Source organism: Cibotium barometz, chromosome 38, assembly GCF_041138505.1.
Source record: "Cibotium barometz isolate CiBa-2024 chromosome 38, ASM4113850v1, whole genome shotgun sequence".
NCBI lineage: Eukaryota > Viridiplantae > Streptophyta > Polypodiopsida > Cyatheales > Cibotiaceae > Cibotium > Cibotium barometz.
Genome location: NC_141083.1, coordinates 19,767,226 through 19,785,556, shown reverse-complemented (window position 1 = coordinate 19,785,556; position 18,331 = coordinate 19,767,226).

Here is an 18,331-nt window from a genome sequence, read left to right as displayed (position 1 = left end):
AGGGGTTTAGGAAGTTAGACTGGATCACGAGATGAGACCCATCTCTCGAAGAGCATTCAAGGTAAAACGAAAAGACATTGGTGATCCTACCAAGAATTGTAAAGGTAGGATCGTGGAGTTCTGAAGGTGGCCAAATGGTGCAATTGAGGACCTTGTGCATCATGTTCATATGCACATTGACATAATGCTACATCACCACAATGAAAGTACAAGATCTAAGACACAAATAGTAAGATTCAATAAGTAGTCTTTGTTTTCTGTGTTCAATACCTAATTGTTTTGTGCTCTATAGCTAAGCATTAAAATTTTCTTACAGCTTTATATCCATCGAATGTGGAGGAGTGACAGAATGCAACGTGCATCAGTGGAAGAATTAATGTCTTCCATATAGAGATAGGCACATTGCTATATGATAACCCACCTAACCATTTAGCAGCATAGGGAATTATCTTTTATAATTCCATGTATGTTTTGGCTAATGCAAATGATAATGTTGGTAGACTGGAGTCTATCCCACTACCACCATTGTCTAGCCAAGAATGGATTTGTTCTTGTGCTGCACAGACATCATTGTAGCATATGAGAATAAGATCTTGCATAGACATCATTGCAGCATATGAGAATAAGATAAAAACAGATATGCAACAATGAAACCATCAACAGGTTCTAAGGACATCCATTTGAGTTGGTTTATACCATTTAGTGCCTTTGCACAGATTTTTGCATCATATGAGGGTGTGAAGAAAACAAAGTTAACATATTGAGGCCCCTTGATAATGATTGGATGAACCAATTTTTGGGAGAGGGATAGGATGTAAAGAGGACCTCTGTAGAAGATGCCATTAAATGCAAAGTAATAATGCCAGATGTTACATTTAGGTAAAATAAAAACATAAAGTTTGTTTGTGTTTATAGCAAATTCTATTGGGGTGACATCCGTTACTTTTTAGCATTGATTGTTTTTATGACCAGGTATTTCATTGGGAGGCAAAGCATGCGATTTTGTTACAGAAGATGTTGACTATGGAGAGGCGTTTGGCAAAGCTTGGATCAAGACATGGTGATGGAACTCACTCTTCTATCGATGTTGTAATCCAATTACAAGATCGAGATCCATTAGTGGTCAATCTAGAAAGCCATTAGCCATTGGCCTTTCTTAGACACAAGAGATCTAATTGATGTGTAGTGATACACTGAGGGATTTCGATTTTAAGTTAGATTGTAGGAAAATCGAAAGCAGGAGTGAACCTTCCAAAACCTGCTCTGTTTGTATCAAACCACATATCCTAGAGGTTATGGAATCACCTTGATGTTGTAACTTTTCCATCTATAATAAAATTTTAAGAGTTATCTTTGGTCTATATGTTGTTCTATAAATGTTACTTCTTTCTTATTTTTACATTATTTCTTTCTATTTGCTTCAATATGCCACACGCCTTGGGCATCCCTTCTCCTCTACCTTAAAAACGTTTAGATTTCAACATTAAGCCATAATAGGCTATAATTTACATACATTACTTTGAATTCTACATATAGGTACTGTGGAGAACGAAAGGAATATTTCATGTAAAGACATTACCATAAAGCAAGTATTCTTAGAAATCATCATTACAACATGGAGATACAAAAATGCCTTGTTAATGTTCGGCATAACAAAATTTTATACATGTCGAGAGTAGTTAATACAAAGATTAATGCCTTCTTACATTGTGAGTTATATTTGAATTTACACATTGCATCAAAGGTGAATGGGCTGCTACAGAATACACTTGAGGAGCATAGTTTTTGGATATGTGGGTCGACATTTGCATGCACCTATGACATATCTGATGCATCCTTTTGAGATCGAGGTCAAACCCGATACTGGGTTTGAAGAAACTAATGAGAAATTGTTTGATTTTCTTCACAAAGTCGGCTAGCACCATCTCCAACCTTAGATTTCACGTATGTTTTCTTGTAACGTTTCCATCCAGAGTATGATCTTATCTGGGCGCACATATCTCTAAGAGAAAAAGTAGCAATACCAGGGGATAGCTTTGAATGATGCAGTCATCCTAGATAATGTTCAGTATGTGCATGTGGACAATCTTGTTTTTGCCATATCCTCAAGAGATAAGGTAACCATGGATATTTCAAAGCTACTGGGATAAGAAGAAGACACACAGTAAGTGCCCAGTTCACAAGCGTAAATGTTGTCTTGTTGACTACCACTACGAGTTTATTTGCTATTTGCATCTGTTGCTTGAGGATGATAAAGGTTTAATAGAAGAAGATGAGGAAAGGTTAGAGGAACCTTCAAGAGAAGAAGATGATGAGGTTCACGAGGTTGCAGAGAGGAGATAAAATTGGCGGAGAGGGAACTCAGTGTGAGCAGTTTGATATTGATGCCATCAATTGAGAAGACACCCAAGTTGTTACAGCTGCTGAGACGAGGACCCCCTATGATAGAGGAAACAGAGCACATTCTGACCTCAGTCCTCCCTGTATATCCAATAGGTGACCACCACTATGTCCTCTTAACAGATATTCAAGCATTGTTTTGACAGACTACTATCTCGCCCCCATCATTGCACAGAATCTTGACGAAGAAGATGATTTTGTCGATCCAAGTGTGGATAAGTATGTTCTACTAGATTCAAATGTCAAGGAGAGTGAGTACCATACTCCTGCTTAGATATTTTCAACAATGATGTACAAGGATGCTTGTCACTATATGAAGCCAACCTTCCACTGAAGAGGAATTTCAAGATGTTCAGCAAAGACTCGATAGTCCACAACGGTCTTCAACTTTCCAAGATGTTAAGTCATCAATCAACTTATGGACAAACGATTTCCTTGTTATTAATGGTGAGAATCAAAAGGTCTAATTATTACAATTTTGAATATCGTGAGATGAAGCTTTGTATTGCATTTGTTTTGTTGGCTTATAGACAACTTTGCTTTGTAGCTGGTGGTGTATGACGATGATTTTCTCATGTGCACATCAGGATCATGAGTGGGAGGACTTGGAAAGGACTCAACGCTGGGAGAGTACATTGATTGACTTAAATTTCCAGAGGTCATTATATTCCACAAAAAGTTTTCAAAGGATAAAGCTTTGGGGGATACCCCATCAGGTGGAATGTAGATAGAATCATGCTTCTGGGAGAAGCAGGTATCGGTGCAAACCTTCGGGCAGGGCCCTAGAGTGTTTGCTCTAAGGAGCAAATATTACTTAGCCTACACCACATATGGATTAACATGTGGGTCAGGGATATGGAAAAAGGAGCTTCTCAGATTTAAAAGACCAAGAGATCCACCAGTTTTACGATTGTAGGATGATGTCGAGCCATCTGCAAAGAGGGAAAAGCTTCACACACCAGAGGATGCTAGTCGATAGGATCAGGAGTAGCAATAGATTCCCATACATTGTAAAAATTTGGTTTTTTAATGTAATACAATGACACTTATGAAGTATGGCCTTTTTGATTTGGCTCTATTGTTATATCCATATTTTTAATGTCTAAAAGTTTGAAAGTATCCATGGGAGGTGGTGAATATAGAGAAGCATAAATTGAAATGAATCAAAAATTTATTCAAGTCACTGGTTTATAATTGTGAATTTTATTGAAGAATCAAATTTTCAATATCCAAAGCATTAAGCCCCATGAATGCAATGTGTTCTATCGGCTTTGGCTTGTTTCTCCTCTATCCTAACTATAATTCTCCTATACCACCACATGAGTAATTGCCTCAATGCACTGACTTCATGGATTCCACCACCATGTGAGGTGGCCTTCTGAAACCCACAACGAGCTTGCCAATGTGAGTGCTCCATGCCTTGGGTCGACCACATAGCTAAGCTTCCCTACTGATTTGAAAAGTAGGGACCATTTGCGAAGTTTATTGGAGAATCAAATTTTCAATATCCAAAGAATTAAACCCCATGAATTCAATGTGTTCTATTCGGCTTTGGCTTCTTTCTCCTTTATCCTAACTGCAATCCTCCTATACCACCACATGAGTAATTGCCTCAATGCACTAACTTCATGGATTCGACCACCATGCAAGGTGGCCTTCTGAAACCCACAACGAGCTTGCCAATGTGAGTGCTCCATGCCTTGGGGTCGACCAGATAGCTCAGCTTCCCTGCTGATTTGCAAAGTAGGGACCATGAGCCTCCAAAATGTGCTGTAATAAAAATGACAATAGCATATGCACACTGGTTATTTTTAATAAGAATCACTAAACAACATAAGAACATACAAATTGGGGATCTTACCATATAACGTGTTATGCTACTTGATGTCCATGCTTCCACCATGTACTTGTGAAACATAGTCATAGCTTCTTTAAAGTCATTGGCATGTTCTTCGTTGAATGTCATTTTTTGTAGAAGTGTAGCAGCCTTATCAAAGGCACAATCCATACATTAGCCTTTGCAATTCTAGTCTCGCCATTATTACTCTGATCTGGGACAACCATGTGTAACTTCCTCCATGCCTCATACTTCCATGGTTGAAGAACTAATAAATGGCCTTCATGGTGACAAAAATTTTCTAGCCTTAGCTCCACCAATACTTGGTTTGCATGGCACATTTCCACTTGCACCTGACCTCTTCTTATCTTTCTTGATTTCACTTTCCCTTTGTGTAGACCTAGACATGAAAGAACCTCCTCCTCCACTCTCTTACACACTGCTTGGGCCTCTGACATTGGTTGCATCATATATGCAAAACATATATATTCATAAACCAAATTTTCCACAATTCTACAAACGGCATGTAGTGTACAAGGATGGACTCGTGTTAAAGGAATGTTAAGTAAAGGGTCCCACTTTGGATCCACCCTAACCATTGTTCTGCCATCCCATATGAACTGATCACAAGTTGGTGCACCATACTTCCTAGTATTCATATTCCATGCCTTTTTTCCATTCTTACCCTTTTTCCTTGAGCACATGCAATACAAGCAAGCGAACTCTGCATTTGCAGCATTTGAGACACCAAACATGCACTTTAGTGTCTCTTTAGATCACCTACAAGATGCCATTCCACTGATTAGTCCCCGAAACCATCCACAAGTAGAATCACCTACTTTTTGATGTTGAACCACAATAGGAATCTCTGTTATATTGAAAAACATCTTTAGAATCTTTGATGTTGAACCACAGTAGGAATCTCTATTAGATTGAAAAACATCTTTAGGAACTCATGGTCCTCTTTTGGAACCTCAAATGCTGTGAGCCACCAGATTTCATTTTCAGATTGAACATTGAAGTACTGAGGATCACTTGGCTTTATGAAAGGATCCAATGCCCTGTTCATCTTTCTCTTTCTATCTTTTGATTCTTTACAATTTCACTCTCATAAGCTTTAGTACAAATTTCAGTGTGCCACCACATTCTTGAACAGACATATCATAGAACTTCACCATTGTAACTTGCAATTTGCACACATCCAAGACATAATTGTTGTTCGGATTCAGATCGAAGGTCACTTCTTTAGCTCAATACTGGAATACATGTGAGTGAACTATGTGTTTAGGCTCACCAATGAGATCAAGGTCATTGTTGTCATTTAATTGTTACCTTGCTTTTCTAACACTAAAAGGGCACTACAATGGATTTACCCTTTTGTTTTGCAACATGGACTTAAAACCTACATCCATTTGTTTGTAAATCATTGCACATGATTCTCTACTTAAACCAACTTTGTTACAAATACCTTGAGCTTCAGTTGTAGTAAATGCATTCTTCACATCTTGCAATCGTGCATGCATGAGTTTTCACTAATTGTTCTGAACTTTGAATGAGAAAGTGTAGACTTCACCATCTGTCGTCTCGTGACAAGACTTTTGAGAGTGCTCCATTGTCTTGTTTAAGGTTCTTCAGCTTATCAGTCTCGACATGTATATGGCTTTTGTAGTTTCCACTATTTTTTTGACAATACAGTAAGTGGTCTTTTTTCTCTAACTCGTTCGCGTGCATCCAAATTAGAGGTGGGCTCATGTTTGATTGTCTTCTCTAAAACCCCTTTTAATTTGTTGTTCTTGGCCTCTGGATCCTTTGCTTTTTGTTCCAATTCATGGTGGTTCTCCAAATGCAGAGCATGAACAACTTCTACCAACTCATTGTATTCATTCTCCTTGTTAGACAATCGAGCATTTAACTACTTAATCTGAGCTTCCTTCATCAGATTGGAAGGGAAGGATTCTTCATTTCAAGAAGGATAAGAATGGAGAAATCAAGGCAATAATACAACATGCCTACATGTATCTTCCTCCTTCCATGTAGAGGAATAGGCTCCCTTCTTGCAACTATAAGTATATGGTTGTAATTTTACTTGGAAATGGCTTGTTTTGTTTTACTAATTATGGTATGTGGGTTGCAGACATTTTCCGATCAAGCTATATTGAAGAAAAACCTTTGAGAAGCCTCACTGGTGTGTTTAGTGCTTTTCATAGTACAATAGGTGAGCTTATGTTTCCAGGTGAGAATCATAGAGCCCTCTTCAACAAAAATATATTCTTTTACACACACTCTTACAAAGTCCCTTCTCGGCCTACAGAATATGGTAACCTTGAGGAGATCCCTGTGGACTCTTTACATAGTGTAGAGTGGCCAGTTCTTCCGGATAGGTGGAGTGTTAATGCTTTCAAAAAGAAGATGTATTCTGACATACACTTCTCCTTAAAATTCTCTAAGGCCTCTAAGTCTGTGGGGCTTGGATGGTTTGCCCCAATCCATCTATTTGTATTTATGTTCTCTAAGCTTTCTCCACAACCCACCCCAACAATGTTCATTTGCAAGAAATTGCAAATTGAACAAATTGACAATGTCGGGTATTGGATGGAATATTGTGGAGGGGTTTCACAAAGGTGACATCTACTCATGTAAAGTGTTTCAAGTGTGACCTTTTGATACTTGAAGACTCATCAAAGCTTATCCATTCGATTCTTCTATGAATGATGGGGATGAAGAAGAATGGGGAGTGGGTTCCCTTTTAATCAAGTGAGGGTGTGGATACACCCATAGATTTATCTGTAACTCTTTCTGATGGTTCAATTGAGGTGGTGAATGCAAGCAATGAATGGAGCTTAGGAGATGTTTGGGAGAATTTGCTCATTTTGGGATTTCAAGATGTCTAAGAAGCAAGCATCAAGATTGGCTAACTGACGAAAGGTGAGCTTTGATATTTGTAAATTTGCGTTGCTTTATGTTTTTTGAATATGTTGTTTTATTTATTACACTTGAATTTCCTTATTTAGATTGGAAGACGTTTGGAGAAGAGCTTAAAGGTTTACAAAGATTAGAGTAACGGTGGTTGCGAATTTCAACTTCAGAATTAGTGTCGCAAGTCGTCAAGGGACTATTTGTCTTTTTTTTTTTTGTAATTAAGATGGTTTTGTATCAAACCTATTATAAAATGATGGTTCCTTGTGAATGACCACTTGTGTTATGTCTTGTTGATTTAATTTATATCTTTATATAAATTTGGGGTTATTTACTGGTCACTTATGTTATAGTCTGAAATGCCCAATGTTTAATTTTGAGGTTTATAAATATAGGACCTCTCTCATTTTCTAACACTTTGTTTTGAAGTTTCTCTTTCAGCACTCCTCTCCATTTCTAGCATTCGTCACTCCCTTCCAGCATGGACCCAAACATGGCATACGAGAGGTTTCTCGAGTTCTTGAAGAGGATCGAGTGGCCTAACAGAGAGGAACTTTTCTTTATCTTCTTCCGCGAGATTGACTTTGGAATGACCATCCTCTTTGCAGAAGAGGACTACAGAGGTACTATTGACTACATGGAGGAGTACATGAGCCCTTGGACTGTCAAGCTACCACAGGAGGATAGTGATTGGGTGACATGATCTCCTACGATATATTAACAAGAATGACACATGAATGCCCTCAGGAGGTTGCGAGAGGTTTCTTGAGTTCTTGAAGAGGATCGAGTGGCCTAACAGAGAGGAACTTTTCTTTATCTTCTTCCGTGAGATTGACTTTGGAACGACCATCCTCTATAGAGGTACTCTTGACTACATGGAGGAGTACATGGGACCCTGGACTGTCAAGCTACCACAGGAGGATGGTGATTGGGTGCCATGCGATCTTTTACAATATATAAACAAGAATGACATGAATGCCCTCAGGAGGTTGCAAAAATTCCAAGATATTGTGCTCCTTGATGGTCACTACAAGAGCAGATCACCAAGGAGGAGATGCTTGCACTTCAGAGGGGGAAGATTGGCCTTGATTTCCTCTCTTGGGTTGCCACCTTCATATACATTTGTGGTGAGCAAGACTTTGATGAAGAGGTAGAGGTGGAGGATGTCTCAATTGGAGTCATGGTATAAGGCAAGGAGGAGGATCCTAAACCTGAGGTCCTCAACCAGATTGTTGAGGCGATTATGGCCAAAGATCTCCTTCGTCAAATTGAGGCACCTCAATCTGGTGAAGCATCCTCGTCAAAGGCATTGGTGCCATACTCTGGAGAGACAAGTGCCTCAGCCACAACAGAGGGTGGAGAAGAGGTGGGGGATGGTCCTATAGAGGGTACCCTAGATGTACCAAATGTTGTGGGCAAGGGAAAGGAGGTTACACATGAGATGTCGGAGCTTGAGATTAGTAAGCTTAGCTCTGTTGTGATTGAAGGGGAGGAATTCCTCTTTTTACATGACCTAGAAAAGGTCTACAAGCTCAACCAAGCTGAGTGCCTCTCCTTGTTAGCTGTGAATGATGAATTTTCCATCGACAACAAGGGCTCGGAGGCTTTGCAACAAAGGCTTGTTCCGGTGCAGAGTGGTGTGCATGAGTTGGTGATGATTCTGAAATCAGCAATTGCAGAGGCTGATCAAAGCCTTGTGAGTGAGGATGAGTAGAGAAAAGCTCAGGAACAATTGCTCGGCCGACCAGAGAGTCTGAAGATGCTACATTAGTGTTGGAGGAACACAAATCCTCCATTGACATTTGCAAGCCTGAGGTGGTTAGCTTTGATTTCAAACACACGGTAAGATAAATTATGTATGAATCTAATAAATATAATTGATAATACTACTAGAATTCCACTAATCCTCTTTCTTGTGTGCAGCATATAGTTTCTGTAAATGCTTAGGCTCAATGTAAAGGTGGCACACGCGAGGGTTTTGGAAGAGATGTTGCGTTGCCCCATTACATGGGCCATATTGTACCTCAACACCTTGTTGTGGTGCACAATGCATTCACCCCCATGGCAAGCTTCTATATGTTAGCTCTCAAAGTACTTAGCAAGGTCCTATGCTTGTTTAACGATTCCAAGAAACACTGGCAAGATAGTGCTCATCAACAAGGCTACAACGTACGTTGCCTTCCAAGGGGGTTATGCTTCTAAAGTGCTCACACACACTGCATTTGCAGAGAGTATTGGTCAGAAGGACCTAGATTGTGTCGTCAATGCCATATTGTTGGGGACCCTTCCACTTAGCAAGAAGAGGTGCAAGACTGTAGCTAGGCGTCTCAAGAACATTATGAGTTATCTTAAAACATTATCGTAGATATTGTGTTCAACACTACTACTTTCTTAAAGACAATCAATGTAATTCCTTTTTATTAATACAAGTGGGTTTTTTCAATATATAATGTCTACATAAAGTGTGAATAATGTAAGTTTTCATGATATGAGAGAGAGAGAGAGAGAGAGAGAGAGAGAGAGAGAGAGAGAGAGAGAGAGAGAGAGAGAGAGAGAGAGAGAGAGAGCCATTGTGGATAACACTGGATTGCATGCATGTTTATTATGTGGTATCAGTAGTGATTAATTTGGGCCAACTTCCCATGATGTCCCCCCCTGTCCTCTCTGACCACAATGAGTGTGTAGTTCTATCTGATTTAGCCAACACCCAACTCTAATGGATAGCAAGGCCTATGTGTATGTGAATGTGAATTCTTGTACATGACAATTGGAGGCCACCAAATACAAAAATAGCCCCAACCTGAATAGGGCGACTTTTGCCTAGACAGGCTTGCTGTCTGGGTAAAAGTCAACTTGAAGCCTATCTAGGCAAAAGTCACCCTGTTCTCAGGTTGGGGCTCCTTTTGCATTTTTAAGCCTTCAATTGTCATGTATAAGCATTCATATAGGCCTTGCTATAAACTAGGTGCTTAAAATCAAAGATATATAGACGTGATGTGATGTGATATGAATCGGGATAGATGTGAATGGTTGAGATGTAATGTGGATGAGATGAGATGTCATGTGAATCGAGATAGATGTGAATGGGTGAGATGTGATGTGGATGTGATGAGATGTGATATGAATCAAGATAGATGTGAATAAATGAGATTTGATGTGATGTGGATGTGATGTGATGTGATGTGATGTGATGTGAACCAAGATAGATGTGAATGGATGAGATGTGATGTGAAATGGATGTGATGTGATGTGATGTGAATCCGGATAGATGTGAATAAATGAGATGTGATGTGATGTGAATCGGGATACATGTGAACGAATGAGATGTGATGTGAAATGGATGGGATGTGATGTGGATCGGGGTAGATATAAATGGATGAAATGTGAATGAATGTGTGTGATGAGACGGGATATGGGTAGATAAGAACTACACTCATGTAAGAACTCTCTCCTTCCATGTGTAAGAACTATCTCATCATGTAAAGGGTATCTTTTATGATCTTAATACTACTTTGTAAGGCACTTCTGTCTAATTTAGCCAACACCTAGCTTTAATTGATAGTAAGGTCTATGTGTATGTGAATATGAATGCTTGTAAATGCTCGTACATGATGACAATTGGAGGCCACCAAATACAAAAATAACCCCAACCTGAACAAGGCGACTTTTACATTTTCTAGCCTTGAATTGTCATGTATAAGCATTCAAGTTGCCTTGTTTAGGTTGGGGCTCCTTTTGCATTTTCTAGCCTTGAATTGTCATGTATATGCATTAATATAGGCCTTGCTATAAATTAGGTGCTTCAAATTAAAGATATATAGTGTCCTACAAAGTAGTATTAAGATCATAAAAGATACCCTTTTACATGATGAGAGAGTTCTTACACATGGAAGGAGAGAGTTTGATCAATGTGAACCATAGATAAATACATTTTTCCCATGATGAGCTACCGATAAAATAAAAAATATGGTGCCTTCACACTGGCCTTGACATCACCTAGTTATTTAGAGTTCAAAGTAAAATGGTAAAATGTTGCATTGTCCTTGATGCTAACATTGGAAGCATATTTTAAAAACTATCTGTATCATACATTGCAAGCTTTGCTATCACCAAGCAATTTATCACCAAATAATATTAAAATAAAAAAATATTGATACATATGGTTGAGAGGAAGGTTTACAAAGGCAAAAAGAATCCCAACCTGAATAGGGCGACTTTTGCCCAGACAAGCTTCCTGTCTGGGCAAAAGTCTCCTTGTTCAGGTTAGGTTTTTTTTTAAATTACTTTTCTAAGCCTTCAAACTATACATACTAGTAGCAAGTGAAATATACAAATCACCCTTGCAAATGAAATATACAAATCAAATACATTAAAATTTTTTTGATACAATTTTGATACAGATACACATGCAATCAAGGCCTTGATGGACAACTTGAGAAGCACCAAAAAAAGAATATATTAAGTGAAGTTTTACATTGTCCAATCATGTACATCGTAAGGAAAAATATTCAGACGTTATCACGTCGAATGTGCGTGCCAGCTTCATGTCTTTACACATGATTGTGACTCACGTTGCATGGATTGCACACAGGTTAGAATCTTCAAACATGGTGACCAAAAATGCCTCTGCGAAAAATGATGATCAGAAATATTATGATTTCTATTGAAGGATTATTTTTAAAGCCAGTCAAATCTGTTATAAATGGTCATTTCATATTAGGTGTGTAAGTGGTATGACTACCTTAATTTTTGCATGAATCGCCGGCTAGGGGGCTTGGGAACTCTTTTCCTCAATACTCGGGCAAAAACACAACCAAATCTTTATAAAGGAATCCCACCAATACAGTGGTCGGGTGGTTGGCTAACCCATGGGCCTAGGCTGGATCGGAGGATTCCTGAGAAACAACTGGATACGATTAGTTACGTTAATTAGTTTAAATCCTGAGAAGACCTTGTTCTGTGGGAGGGGATCAGCAGGCTGTGCCTTGTAAATGAGGAAAAAAGCGGTGATTCCATGGACCAAGTGCAAGTCTCTTCTTGATCTGACTATGTGACTTCTGGTTCGGTTAGATCAGTTTAACTAGTTAAGACTTTGACTCGTTAGAGTAATTCCCCTGTAGAAGATTTTTCCCATGAATCGCCCGTGTCTTCTGGGCAAGGGGAGTCTTCCAGGCCCGCCGGTCTTGGAGGGACCGCCCGGGCTAGCCTCTCGTCTCGGACATTTGTGGACGAGGCCCCGAGTGTGGATCCCTGCCCCGCGCGGGAGGCCGACGCCGCTTCTGCCGCCGCCGGCATGGGGGTACCGCGGAGGGGGTAGGAACATCACAGCTGGTATTAGAGCTTTGTTGAAAGCTAATAAGGATAAATGAATTCTTATTAGAAATTGATATAAAAAAAACTCAAAAAAAGCATTTTTCATAATGTATTTTCATTTTGCAGGTCTCATTAATAAAGAATTTTTAATCAAAGAAATTATTTTTTTTAGATGAAAATTCCATACTTATATGGTATTCCCGATCTCACCCAGTCACAAGACATAACTGCGTTGGCCTTTTCGAGCATCTCATCTCTTCCGCTGCAACTCGAACAAGCCGAGTCAGACTCGCACGCCATTTCGAGGATTTCTATTTTCCTGACCCAATGGAGAGACAACAGCATAAGTGGTTTGCAGGAGGGCAGTATGTCCACGCCTCTTGCGACTAGCGTGCAATGCTGAGGCAGAACCTCTAATTGGCCATGATTCTGATGAAGCTGAAAGTGGTACATGGTGTCATTCTATATTATTCAATGCCTCGAAATTTTAGACTTTCGTGCCAAATCTATAGACTCCTTAGTCGCTTTTATTCCTAAGGAGAAGATAATAGCTCCCTTGGCAGTAAGTGAACGTTTGTATCAGGGCATGGCTATGGACCAGTAGCGCCGTCTTATGCGTCTCCCGAGGAGATTTTGATTTCTGGAGCTGAGTTGCTCTATGTACATACTGTAACTTTTATATAAATAAAGAAATGTTTTCTGGAGAAAAATTCCCTGTTGTATAAGTGATTGTTTATGGACGAACTGATAAAGAAAAATCTATTACTGGACATATGTCATAAATCTCCAATAAGATCATTTATCTTGTTTAAGAAATTATTTTTCGAACCTCTTAAGTCTTAGGATATCTCGTGGATGATATCAAAATAAAAATTTAATAATATATCATTTTTGGCAGAATCATGAGACAAGGAAACCGTGGGCCATCAACTAGACTCTCTCTTTGAAGATGATGAGCTTGACCTTGACGTTCGCAAGGCTCTTCATAGAACTCAGCCACCACAAGACCCTTCAAAGAAGAAGGGGAGAACCTGGGGGCGAGGCTGTGGAGAAATGGGTGGAAGCTATGAAAGAATATTTTGACGTCACAGGCTACAATGAGCGAAGAAAAATGGCCAAGCTAAAAATAGTGGAAATAGCTAGGGTAGCATGGAGGAACCATTGTGACACCAACCGTCTGGACAGAAATACTCAGTCCTGGAACGACTTTAAAACCTATTTGAGGAAGAGATTTTGTCCCCCTGGGTTTTTGGAAACCAAAATGAACGAATTCTTAGAGCTAAAGCAGGGGAGCAAAACCATCGAGGAATATCACCAGGCCTTCACTCTTCTACTCAAATATTCACCACCTCTAGGATGAAGATCAACTCATTGTGGCCAGGTTCATTTGGGGAATGAACGGACCCTTGGACACACTGGTCAAGAATGCCAAGCCAGTGTCCATGGCAGAAGCTGTCAGATTGGCGAACGACTTTGCCAAAGCCTTCATTGTGAAAGTCCCGCCAAAGCCAGCTCCCTCATCCTTTAAAAGATTTCAGACACCAGGAAGTTCTTCCAACTTTCCTCCTCCAAAGAGACACCAAGGTCCTAATAACCAAAATGTGGAGACGGGAAGCTTCAGAAATGAAGGAAGACCTTTCCCCCGGCCGAAGTACATTCTTAGGAACTCTGGCTCTCTCCAAAATGCAAAGGGAAGAGCTTCGAAGCGAGAACAAATGCTTTGGATGTCAGGGATTTGGGCACCAGCTCAAGGATTGCCCCTCTCCTTCGGTGGGCCAAGGAAGCTAGGGTCCTAGAGTTCAGAGACCGACTCCTTATCAGTCCAATCAGGGTCCCCTGTGCCAGAGTCAGGGTAACCCAAGAAGAGTGCTAGCTCAGCCTGCAGCCTCCATGCAAAGCAGCCTCCATGCAACGCAGACTCCGAAATCCCTCCCAGAATTGGAATAACCAAAAAGAGAGAGTTCCACCTCAAACTGCAGCAGCCAGAGCAGTCACCATAGCTGAGGAAGTAGAGGAAGAGAAAGGACATATCTATGCAGCAATAGAGCATCAGGGGAATAACTGTTAATTCTCAGTCCTCCAGACTACAGAGAGTACCAGGGTAAGTAATTCAAGATTTTGATTGATTTAGGCAGTACTCATTCTTTTATTTCCCCAGGATGTTTGCGTAAATTAGTCCTAAATAAAAAATCAGGGAAACCTATGCAAGTGGAATTAGCCAGTGGGAAGATTCTTTTCACTCACCTTGAGAGACTGACCTTATTCAGTTTAGCCTAGATAGGAACGTAAGAGAGTGCCAGTTCAGAGTCCTACCCCTGGGAATATATGATGGAATCCTTGGAATGGATTGGCTCCAAAAGAATCGGGTTGACATTCATTGTCACAAAGAAACCATCTCTTTCCTTGACCTTCACAGGAATAAAGTTCAAGAAATTGGAATTTTCAGATCCCCAGTGCTACAATTAGTCAAGGCTTCCAAATTATTAAAAGGGCTCAGAAAGAGGCAAGCTGTGTATGTCGTTAAAATGAATCCAATAGACATAAAATGCAAGGAAAGAACCAGAGTGGTTAAGTGAGTATGTAGATGTGTTTCCTGAAGAGCTGACCGAGATGCCTCCATCTCATGAAGTAGATCATGAGATCGAATTAACACATGGAGCTCAGCCAGTAGCCCAGCGTGCATACAAAATGCCAGTCCTTGAAGCATAGAACTTAAGGAATAGTTAAGACAACTGTTAGAACAGGGATTCGTCAGACCCAATGTCTCACCTTGGGGTGCGCCCGTTCTCTTTCAAAAGAAGAAAGATGGAACGTTAAGACTCTGTATTGACTACAGAGGACTGAATCAATTAACAATTAAGAATAAGTATCCTATTCCTAGGATTGATGAACTTCTGGATGGGTTAAGTAGGACCCAAATGTTCACAAAGATAGATCTCAAATTAGGGTACTACTAGATCAGAATCAAGGAGCAGGACATCCCAAAGTTAGCATTCAATACTCGCTATGGGCATTATGAGTTCATAGTCATGCCGTTTGGATTGACTAATGCCCCGGCAACATTCAATCGGCTTATGCAAGATATTCCCAGAGAATACTTGGATGATTTTGTTCTTGTCTTCTTTGATGATGTCTTGGTATACTCAAAGAATGCTGCAGACCATGAAGATCATGTGCGCAAGGTCCTGGAAATCCTAAGGAAAATTTAACTCTTTGCAAAGAAGAGCAAATGTTCTTTCTCTGTTGACCAGGTGTGGAATACTTGGGATTCATAGTGTCAAAGGATGGGATTTCTCCTGACCCCACAAAGATCCAGGCAGTCGTCGTAGAATGGCCAGAACCCAAGTCAGTAAAGGAAGTCAGAGGATTCTTAGGGTTAATCGGATGGTATAGGATCTTTATACCTAGGTATGCTCAGATAGCATCCCCCTTAACTAACCTCTCAAGAAGAGTACACTTTTTCAGTGGACTGCAAATGTGTTAGAGTGCCTTTGACAAGCTAAAGATAACCTTAGTAACCAACCCTGACCTTAAATTGCCAGATTTTACCAAACCCTTTGAGGTAGTTACTGATGCCAATGGGTTTGCCTTAGGCAGTGCTCTGATGTAGGAAGGTCATGCAGTGGCCTATGAATCCAGAAAACTCAGAACACATGAGAGGAATTATGCCGTCCATGACTTGGAGTTACTCTCAGTAGTGTATGCTCTAAAGTTGTGGAGACATTATCTTTTGGGACAAAGGTTCACCTTGATTGACAGATCATCAAAGTCTGAAGTGGATCTTCACCCAAAGGGATCTCAACATGCATCAAAGGAGATGGATGAAAACCGTGCAGGAATTTGATTTTGAAATAAAGTATCGACCGGGGAAAGAAAATGTGGTTGCAGATGCGCTCAGTAGAAAAGCCTCGTTACTTGCAATAACAGTGGTGTCAAATCCATTGATCAATGAAGCAAAGGAGAAAATCTTGCAAGACAAATTCTTTGTCCCTATTGCTACCCTTCTGATACAGGAAAGCAAGACTCCTCTCGTGAAATGAGTCGAGTTCTTGGATACAAACTGGATGAAGGATGCATGTATTATAATAATCGGCTATGTATCCCCAATGATGAGGGAATAAAGGAAAGAATTCTGAGAGAAGCCCATGATAGCCTGATAGCTGGATATCCAGGGTTTATAAAAACCTATATGTTTGTGAAGAAAAGCTTCTTCTGGCCAAGACTCAAAAAGGATGTACTTGATCATGTGCGGAAATGCTTGATGTGCCAAAGAGTCAAGGCAGAGAGAGTTAAGATGCCAGGGAAACTGCAGCCTCTAGACATTCCATAGATGAAGTGGGAATGCATTAGTATGGACTTTGTCATTGGATTACCTTCAGTGCAATCAGGTTACAACTCCATTTTTGTGGTAGTTTGATAGGCTAACCAAAGTTGCCCATCTGATTCCAGTGGAAGTTCTTCCCTCTAGAAGGCGCCACGTGGGAGAAAGAAGAAGAGTTGGCGAAGGATTACCCCCACTTGCGAGATGAGGACATCTCGCGTTTTTCAAGTGGGAGAGGATGTAAGATTCCTCCTCAGTCTGAATAACAAATAAGCCTCTACTTCAATCCCTTATAATCATTCTATGTTTTTGAATACAAGAAAATATTATTTTTCCTTGTTTGGCCTAGTGAGATAAAAATTTCTAGAGAGTGGTAAATTAATATTGGGATATTTTTGGATAAATAAATTTTACAAATATCAAAGAAATGTTTCCTTGAAACAGAAAATCAAAATAGATTTTCCAAGGTGCAAATGGAATTAATTAAAAAATGATTTAGAAGACCTTAGCCTAAGGGTCAAGATTTTTTGAAAATTTTGGATTATGGTCCAATTAAGATTCCTATGGACCAATAAGATTAATCCAAGTGTTGGGATAAGATAAATCCAAAGAATTAAAGAAAATACCCAAAAATGAGTAAATGCCCACATAAGATGAAGAGTTGACTGAGTACTAGATTTATTAGTTAAAAATTATGAAGTATTAATTAAAAAAAGGGGGCCCTTCAAGGAGGCGCCTATTTCACATGTGTGGATGAGTTTTAAACTAAAAAATAAAAGGATATTTTTATCTCTCCTCTCTCCTGGATCAAACAAAATAAAAAAGGGAGCCAAACTGGTCCAAATCTTGTCAAAATTCAGCCAAACTGAAGCTGGAAAATTCTAGAACTCAGTTGGACTCAGTTAGTGGCCTCCCTCACCTATAAATAGACCCTCATTCTTTTGTATTCTCATCTGTGAACTAAACTATGCCGGTATTACTCTAAGATAAGCTTATTTTCTATTATCCTCTAAAAATCCTCTACAAATTGAAGAGATTGGAGCTTCTCTCTCTCTTCAATCTTCCTTGGAGTCTTCATCAACTTACCAAACCAATTGATTGGCTGGGGGGCTCTACTTTGATTAAAGAATCAAACAATCTAGGAGGTAAAATGTGGTTTATGGTCTTTTTTTTTTAAATCTCCAAATGTTTCTCTCTTCTCAACCCCTCTCAAGCTTGAGAAGCATTCAATTGAATGGCTTTTTAATACAATTGAAGTTCTTTAATGAATTGTAGTGATAAAACACATAAATTTCCATTTATGCTTAAATTATAATGTTTTTTTAAACCATTTCTCTCTCTCCCCCAAATAATGGTCATTCCTATGACCTATTCTATATTCAAATGAAGCTTCTCATGAAGCAATTCTCTAATCTAAAAGTAATTTCTATGCTTGTCAAATTGAGGCCAAATAAGTGGCTTTTTAATGCTTTTATGCTATTTAATTCATGGAAAAATTAGGAAACAAGTCCATAATTGGATATTGATCCAATTAATGGTTATTC